Source organism: Manis pentadactyla, chromosome 3, assembly GCF_030020395.1.
Source record: "Manis pentadactyla isolate mManPen7 chromosome 3, mManPen7.hap1, whole genome shotgun sequence".
In the NCBI taxonomy this organism is placed as follows: Eukaryota; Metazoa; Chordata; class Mammalia; order Pholidota; family Manidae; genus Manis; species Manis pentadactyla.
In genome coordinates, this window is record NC_080021.1 from 66,958,082 (window position 1) to 66,964,734 (window position 6,653).

A 6,653-nucleotide genomic window follows, 5' to 3' on the forward strand; every position below is an offset into this window, starting at 1 on the left:
TTAGTAAGAGATGAATTTATACAAGGTTAACAGCCTACATAAACTCCCATTGACACATTGTCATTTTCAGTTTTTCAATAATATAAGCAATGCCAAAATAATTTTGTGCTTATAGATTTCTATGTTTCAGATGATTTGCTTTAGGAAAGATTCTCTGAAATGGGACAAAAGAGGTTCCTGGAACATTATGCCAAATTTCTTTTTTGGAAAGAATACTTTATGATCTATTCTACCAACAGTGTAAGAATACTTTCTCCAGTATAAACCAGTATGATTTTTCATAATGTTTTCTAATGTGATAGACATTTAAAGCCAATGAGATCATAGGTAACATTTTTCTTCAACTTTTTTCTAACCTTTCTGAATAACTGATAGTGATTCAGAAAGATGAACTACTTTTATAATCAGAAGTGCATATGCCCAAGCTTTCTGCATAGAAAGCATAATGCTCCTTCCGCTGTGGGGCTCCAAGCCCTAAGCTAACTGTCTGGCATGGCCAACCCTTACCTCTTCCCAAGAGGACACTCAGGGTCATCTCTCACTGTTCATCATGAATGTTTACTTTTCGATATTGACACCTTATCTTTGTTCCCAAAAGCCGGCCTTTTTTCCCCTCCTGGTTTGAACTGTCTACTTACCTTTTCCAAAGAGACACCTTGCCCTGACCCTGCTCTTTCTTGCCAGTGGTTTCTCCGGAAGAGGGAAGGTCAGTCTCTGGTTTGAACAACCCTAGAGGAATTTAAAACAAAACACAGACACAGAAAATGATGCTACTTAACAAGTAAGTGCTTTCTCTGAATCCATCTTTTTTCTAAACTGCCCTCCAGATGACTTCGTTTACTTCAATGTGTACATATTTATGAGTGTATGCAATGTAACATGAACTAACAATATGGGGCCCCAAAAATGGGTAGCACCCACCATGCCCACACATACAGCTGAGCGGACAACACAGGGCAAGCACATGAGTAACCCTTGGACAGGTACAAATGTGGTGTGGTGGGCATTATACTGCACACAGCTCAGGACTGTGGAAGCCCGCAGGGCAGCCAGTGCCATTAGAAAAATGGAGACACTCAGGCTGAATCTATTTGCTCTTAGAATTAAAAAAAACAACAACTCCAGTCACTAGGTAGGTGACCTTGCAGTCCAGACTGTGACCCCTGAATTCATTTACCCCTTTGGGGTTCTCTTGCCCAGTGCCCACCAGCACACTGACTCCCTTTAATGCTGTTCTATTGTCAGGATCTGTGATGCAAAATGGGGAGTCAGCCTCTGTTTACCCTCCTTCACTGTTACCTTGTTCTTTCAGAAGCCCCCAGGACTCACAAATAGTTTGCCAGCCTGTGGTGTGGGGCTCTCTCAGAAAGCACACCGCTCTGGGGTCTGCCCTCAGGAACAAGAGGCTCACGGGTGTGGATGGGCACTGTATGAACATGCCAGATTTGAAGGGCAGTGTTAGCACCAGCTCACACTCACATTCATGGGCAGACAGCTAGGCAGAGGTGTCTCCAGTAACTGTGGAGGCACAGTGTGTGTATCAGTGACTTGAAGCTCTTTCTTCTGTTCCTACTCCTGAACAGGGATGTGTATAACTCCATCTAAGGCAGAAGGGACATCCCTTGAGAAAATGGTCCACTGTGGACATGACAGTGAAAATGGCATTGCTGTCAAGCTAGCAGATCAGTTTCAAGCATGATATTATGGGAAAAATAGAGCCGAAACACTTTTGACTGAGAACTGGAAAGGGAAAGAGTAGAAGCAGGTGCAGAGGAATATGGCAGAGAAGAAAGTGATAAGAGCCTGTAAGACTGATTTCTTCACTTTGTCACAAAACAAGTATTTGTCTAACAAGTCACTATGAATGTGCTTATGGTCTACCTGGAAGGTACGGACACAAGCAACTATTAAAGTAGGTTTCAAACTCAATGAATCCCCAACTGAAGTAAGCTGAAAATACTAGAGGAAATCAGAGTGACTACCTTACATTGGAAGGTCTCATGGAAATGGTGGCATTTAATGTTTCCAGCGGGGCAAGACTGTGATTTATGGAGTTGAAGGAGGTCTATTACAGGTAGGGAATCAAGTGCTGCCAGCCTCTTAACTAGAAGGAGACTTGTTGGGATCAAATGTAGAGAGAAACTGAAGGGCTTTCCAGATGTGCAAACACTCTGCTAAGACAAGCAGCCCACCTCCCAGCTTCCTTCAAACAGGTAAATGAACTTGGAAGAGGGCAAAAGCAGCCAGCCTTACACTTGGGCTCTTCATGTGGGTGATGGTCTTCTTAAACCAGCTCACTTCACACTGGTAGCTGACAAATAAAGCTACTTCTTAGCATGTTGCTTGCTCCTGTTAAACTAGTTCTTCCCCAAACCTAGGACCATCACCATTTAGACTGGCCTCTACCATCCGACTGGGCAAGGAGTTTTCAGGGAGTTTAATCACAGGGTGTTAGCTGTGGAAAGCCCAGAAGAGGCTTTCCCTGTAGAAACAGGTCCCTAGTAGCAAACCGTTCCCTGGAACTGCACCCCAGGCCAGGCACTCTGGGGTCCTCTAAGCCCTGGATAACTGTGTCTTGCAGAATGGCAGAGTGAAAACTGGGTGAGTGAGATAAACCCCAAATGCTATTATTGTTACTATTAGTGCAGTTATTTACGGACAGGAATAAAAACAGAGAAATATGAAAGGAGGGAAGAGTAAGAGAGAGGAAGATATGATCATTTGCCCTCCAAGTGACAGCTGCCAACTGTAACGCAGAACTCCAGGAGAGTAGTCCAGGGGTCTCCTGTCTCAGGAAGCCACCCAGAGACGATCAAAGAAGGTCTTTCAGGGACAAATGGGAGCACTTGGGAAGATCTACAGCTTTTACTTCATTTCCCACTGCTGTAGACTGCACGTTGTGTCTCCCTAAAATTCATATGTTAAAAGCTAATCCCCAGAGTGATGGTGTTCAAGGGGAAGCCTTTGGAAGGTGACTGGGTGATGAAGGTGGAGCCCTCATGAATGGGATTAGTGGCCTTTTAAAGGGACCCAGAGAGCAACTTCACCCCTTCCATCATGTGAAAACACAGGACCCAGGACCCAGGAAGCAGGTTCTCACTAGACATCCAATGTACCAGCACCTTGATCTTGTACTTCTCCTTGCTGAACTGGGAGAAATAAATTGTTGTTTCTAAGTTGCTCAGTCTATGGTAATTTGTTATAGCAACCTAAAAAGAGTAAGATACTTGTCTCTACTAAGGATCTATAAGATAAGCCACACATTACGATAGGCCAATTGTATTCAAACACACACACACACTTTCTGGAACAATTTCTAACAGGCTTGAACAAATGAACTGAGAAGGAACAAAATTTTATCTAGACTTGCTTTATGAAGTCTGACAAACACTCACGAGGCAGCACAGCTAAAGTGACAAGAGGAAAGAATGAAAGCGAGGAGGAGTTTAGCACTCATTTGGTTTAAAAAAAATAGCGAAAATATTAGAATAAAAAGGAATTTCACATTTATATTGCCCAACTACCATTTGAAAAACAAGGAAACTAAGGCTGGATTTACAACAATAAAAGGTCTGGATTTACTTATCTGTTGGACCAATTTCCGACTTTTCACTTATTTCCTCTCAGCTCGAAATTCACCTTATTTGAGTGCTTCATGACAATGAAATCTTTGAATAAGGGAGCCCTTTAAATAAATTGCCAGCTGGTACTGAAGCTTTGTCAGTAGAGGGCGCTAGAGAGACATTACAGGAGAAAAGAGCTTGGCTTCCTTGTTCTGAGGCCATCTCAAATGGATCCTGCAGGGGGCCAGGCTGCCCCGGTGCCCAGCGGCTCCGATGCCCACAGCTTCCCCAGCGCCCTCCTGCTGTGGTGCTCGGCAGCCCGCAACGCCAGTGGCCAGCAGCTTCTCCCAGCAGCCCCCTTGTAGCAGACTGTCTCCAACGACACACGTCCCTATGAGCAGCTTTCCCCAGCACACCGCAGGGCTGATTTCCAGTAAGTTCCACCAGTGTGGCATCATAGCAACTTGTCTGACGTTCAGAAGCCACAGAGTCTTCTCCCTAAAAGGTCTGCATTGAGCCCATGGAGTGTGGGGTGTAATAGATATAGTATTATGTAGTATTTACTATTATATCTGCTATTCCTATATTCTTTAGAGTTCCCTGGTCACTCCATCCCCCCTGCTATAGATAATAAATAATTCCTTATTTAAGCTTTCCCTGTTCAAATTACAGTTTCTCACTCCTGACTGGTCCCAGACTGGAGTTGGATCCCTATGTGGCTATTTTTTGGAGGGGGTGGTGAGAATCCTGCTCTTTGGAGGTAAAAATTTTGTTCATAGGAATTATCTAGTATATGTTACAAATTACTGAAACTCTAAAAAGTAATGAAAACCAGAGAAATGTTTTACAACTGCTGGTTTCTTATATAGTTTCTCTAAGAAAAATTAACAAATGTCCTGAATTCCCAAAACAAAGAATGAACTAAGGCCAAATTAACAAAATGTGTCCAGTAATAGAATATATCCAGAAACAGAGAATTAGAAACACTAGAGGAAAGGAGAACAGAAGTAACCATATTCAGAGTTGCAGAGACTGTGTAGACTTTCTCATTAAAAATTAGAAGATACTTTAATAAAGAAAAAAGAAAACGCAAACACTGAGTAAAAAGAATAGGTGAATAATAGGAAATAAGACAAGAAGCTGATGAAATTCATAAATTGTGAACAAACATTTACTTCCCCTTATTTATTTTATAGAAAAGGTTGCAAAATTTTAAAATAACATTTAAAAATAATCAGTAAAGTAAATTCTGAGAAGATGGTACTCAAGTACACATTTGGACTCCTCCCTCTTTCAGATTTTCCTCTTTAGGGACCAGAGAAGACCTCACAGGCTCCTTTGAAGCAGCAGACTCCTAAAAAGTTGAGTGTCAGGAGACAATTCCCCATTGGTCTGTCTGCACATCTTGAGAGCAAAGCTGACTACCCTCTGCTCTAAACTGCTTCCAAACGTGTCTGGATGGCAAACCATCTTGGAAGATAGATAGTATCTTTCTCCAAAGCACAGAGCAGGCAAGCTCACTGCCCATTTTTAAGGAGTCCAATCCCCTTCACTCGTGTAATGGAGTCCACTGTGTGCACTAGAGCCTCATCCGACCCTCGTTGCCTTGCCCGGTGGGATTGGGACTTGGGGAACAGGTGCAAAAATGCTGACAGTCTGGCCGTTGCTATTGCTATGGGTAATAAACTGCCCTTACTTCTGGCATCCATGAACCTTAGGCAGGCTAACTTGGTAACTTGAAAGTAACATGAAATCTCAGACCTTTCCAAGTTCTTGACAGTGGGCTTCTTACAGGTCATCTGTGGCCAGATCTTCTGCTGTCGTTGCTGTTATTTTTTAATCTAAATCTGATAACCTCTGCTTCTTAATTGGAGCTATTGACTATGTACATTAATGTAATTATTGATACACTTGAGTTTAAATCTACCATCATTTTCCTTTTGCCTCAGAGCTTCCTTTAACATTCCTTTGGAGTGCAGGTCTGCTGGTTATAAATTATTTCTGCTTTTGTTGGTCTGAAAAAGTATTTTGTCTATGTTTTTGAAAGATATTTTGCTGGGCATAAAATTCAGGTTGATAATTTTTTCCTTTCAATATTTAAAAGACATCCCTACATTGTTTTTCTAGTTTGCATAGATTATTATGGGAAGTGTGCTGTCATTCTTATATTTGTTCACCTGAAAGTAATGTCTTTTTTCCTCTATGGCTTTAAGTATCTTTTTATCCCTTGTTTTAAGCAATTTAATTGTGATGTACCTCACTGGCTTTCTGAGGTTCCAAATACATATTATACTCTCTGATACACTGTCAAATTTCTTTCAGTTTTTTCCTTTTCTTTGCTTCATTTTGGAATATTTTTATTGCACTCAATTGCAGTGTCTAATTGACTGTTAACCCCACCCAGTGTATTTTTCATTTCAGAGAATGTATTGTTCATCTCTGGAAATTCTCTTTGTGTTTTATGTATATCTTCTGTATCTCTACCCATAATGTTCATGTTTTCCTCTACCTTCTTTAACACATCAAGAATATCTATAATAGCTGTTTTAAGATATTTATCTGCCAATTCCATCTTGCTGTCATTTCTGGGTCTGTTTCTCTGGACTGATTTTTATTTTGGTTATGGGTTATATTTCTTGGTTCTTTGCATGTTTATTAATTTTTCATTAGATGCCAGACACTGTAAATTCTAAAGATTATTGAAGTTTGCTCTGCCAAGCAGTTAAGTCAGAATAAATTTGATACTTGCTTTTGAGTCTTGCCTTTAAGATTTTTTTAGGACACTCCCAGAGCAGCCTTTAATTTAGGATTAACATTTCCTCACTATTAAAGTGACATTCTTCTGGGGACTTAACTAATACACGTACAAGTGAGTTCTCAAAAAGAGCTGAAAACTCAAAGAGATTCCTTTGCAGATTTCTAAATCTCTCTATGCTGTTCCCTTCTCACTAGTATCCACTCCAAAAATTCTAACAACATTGCTGATCTCTGCAATTGGCCTTTAACTCAGGGCTTGGTTTGGGGTTCCCCTTCCTGATTTGGGGTTCCCCTTCTTGTTCTGCAACATTCAAACTGCCTCTGTATGGTAGT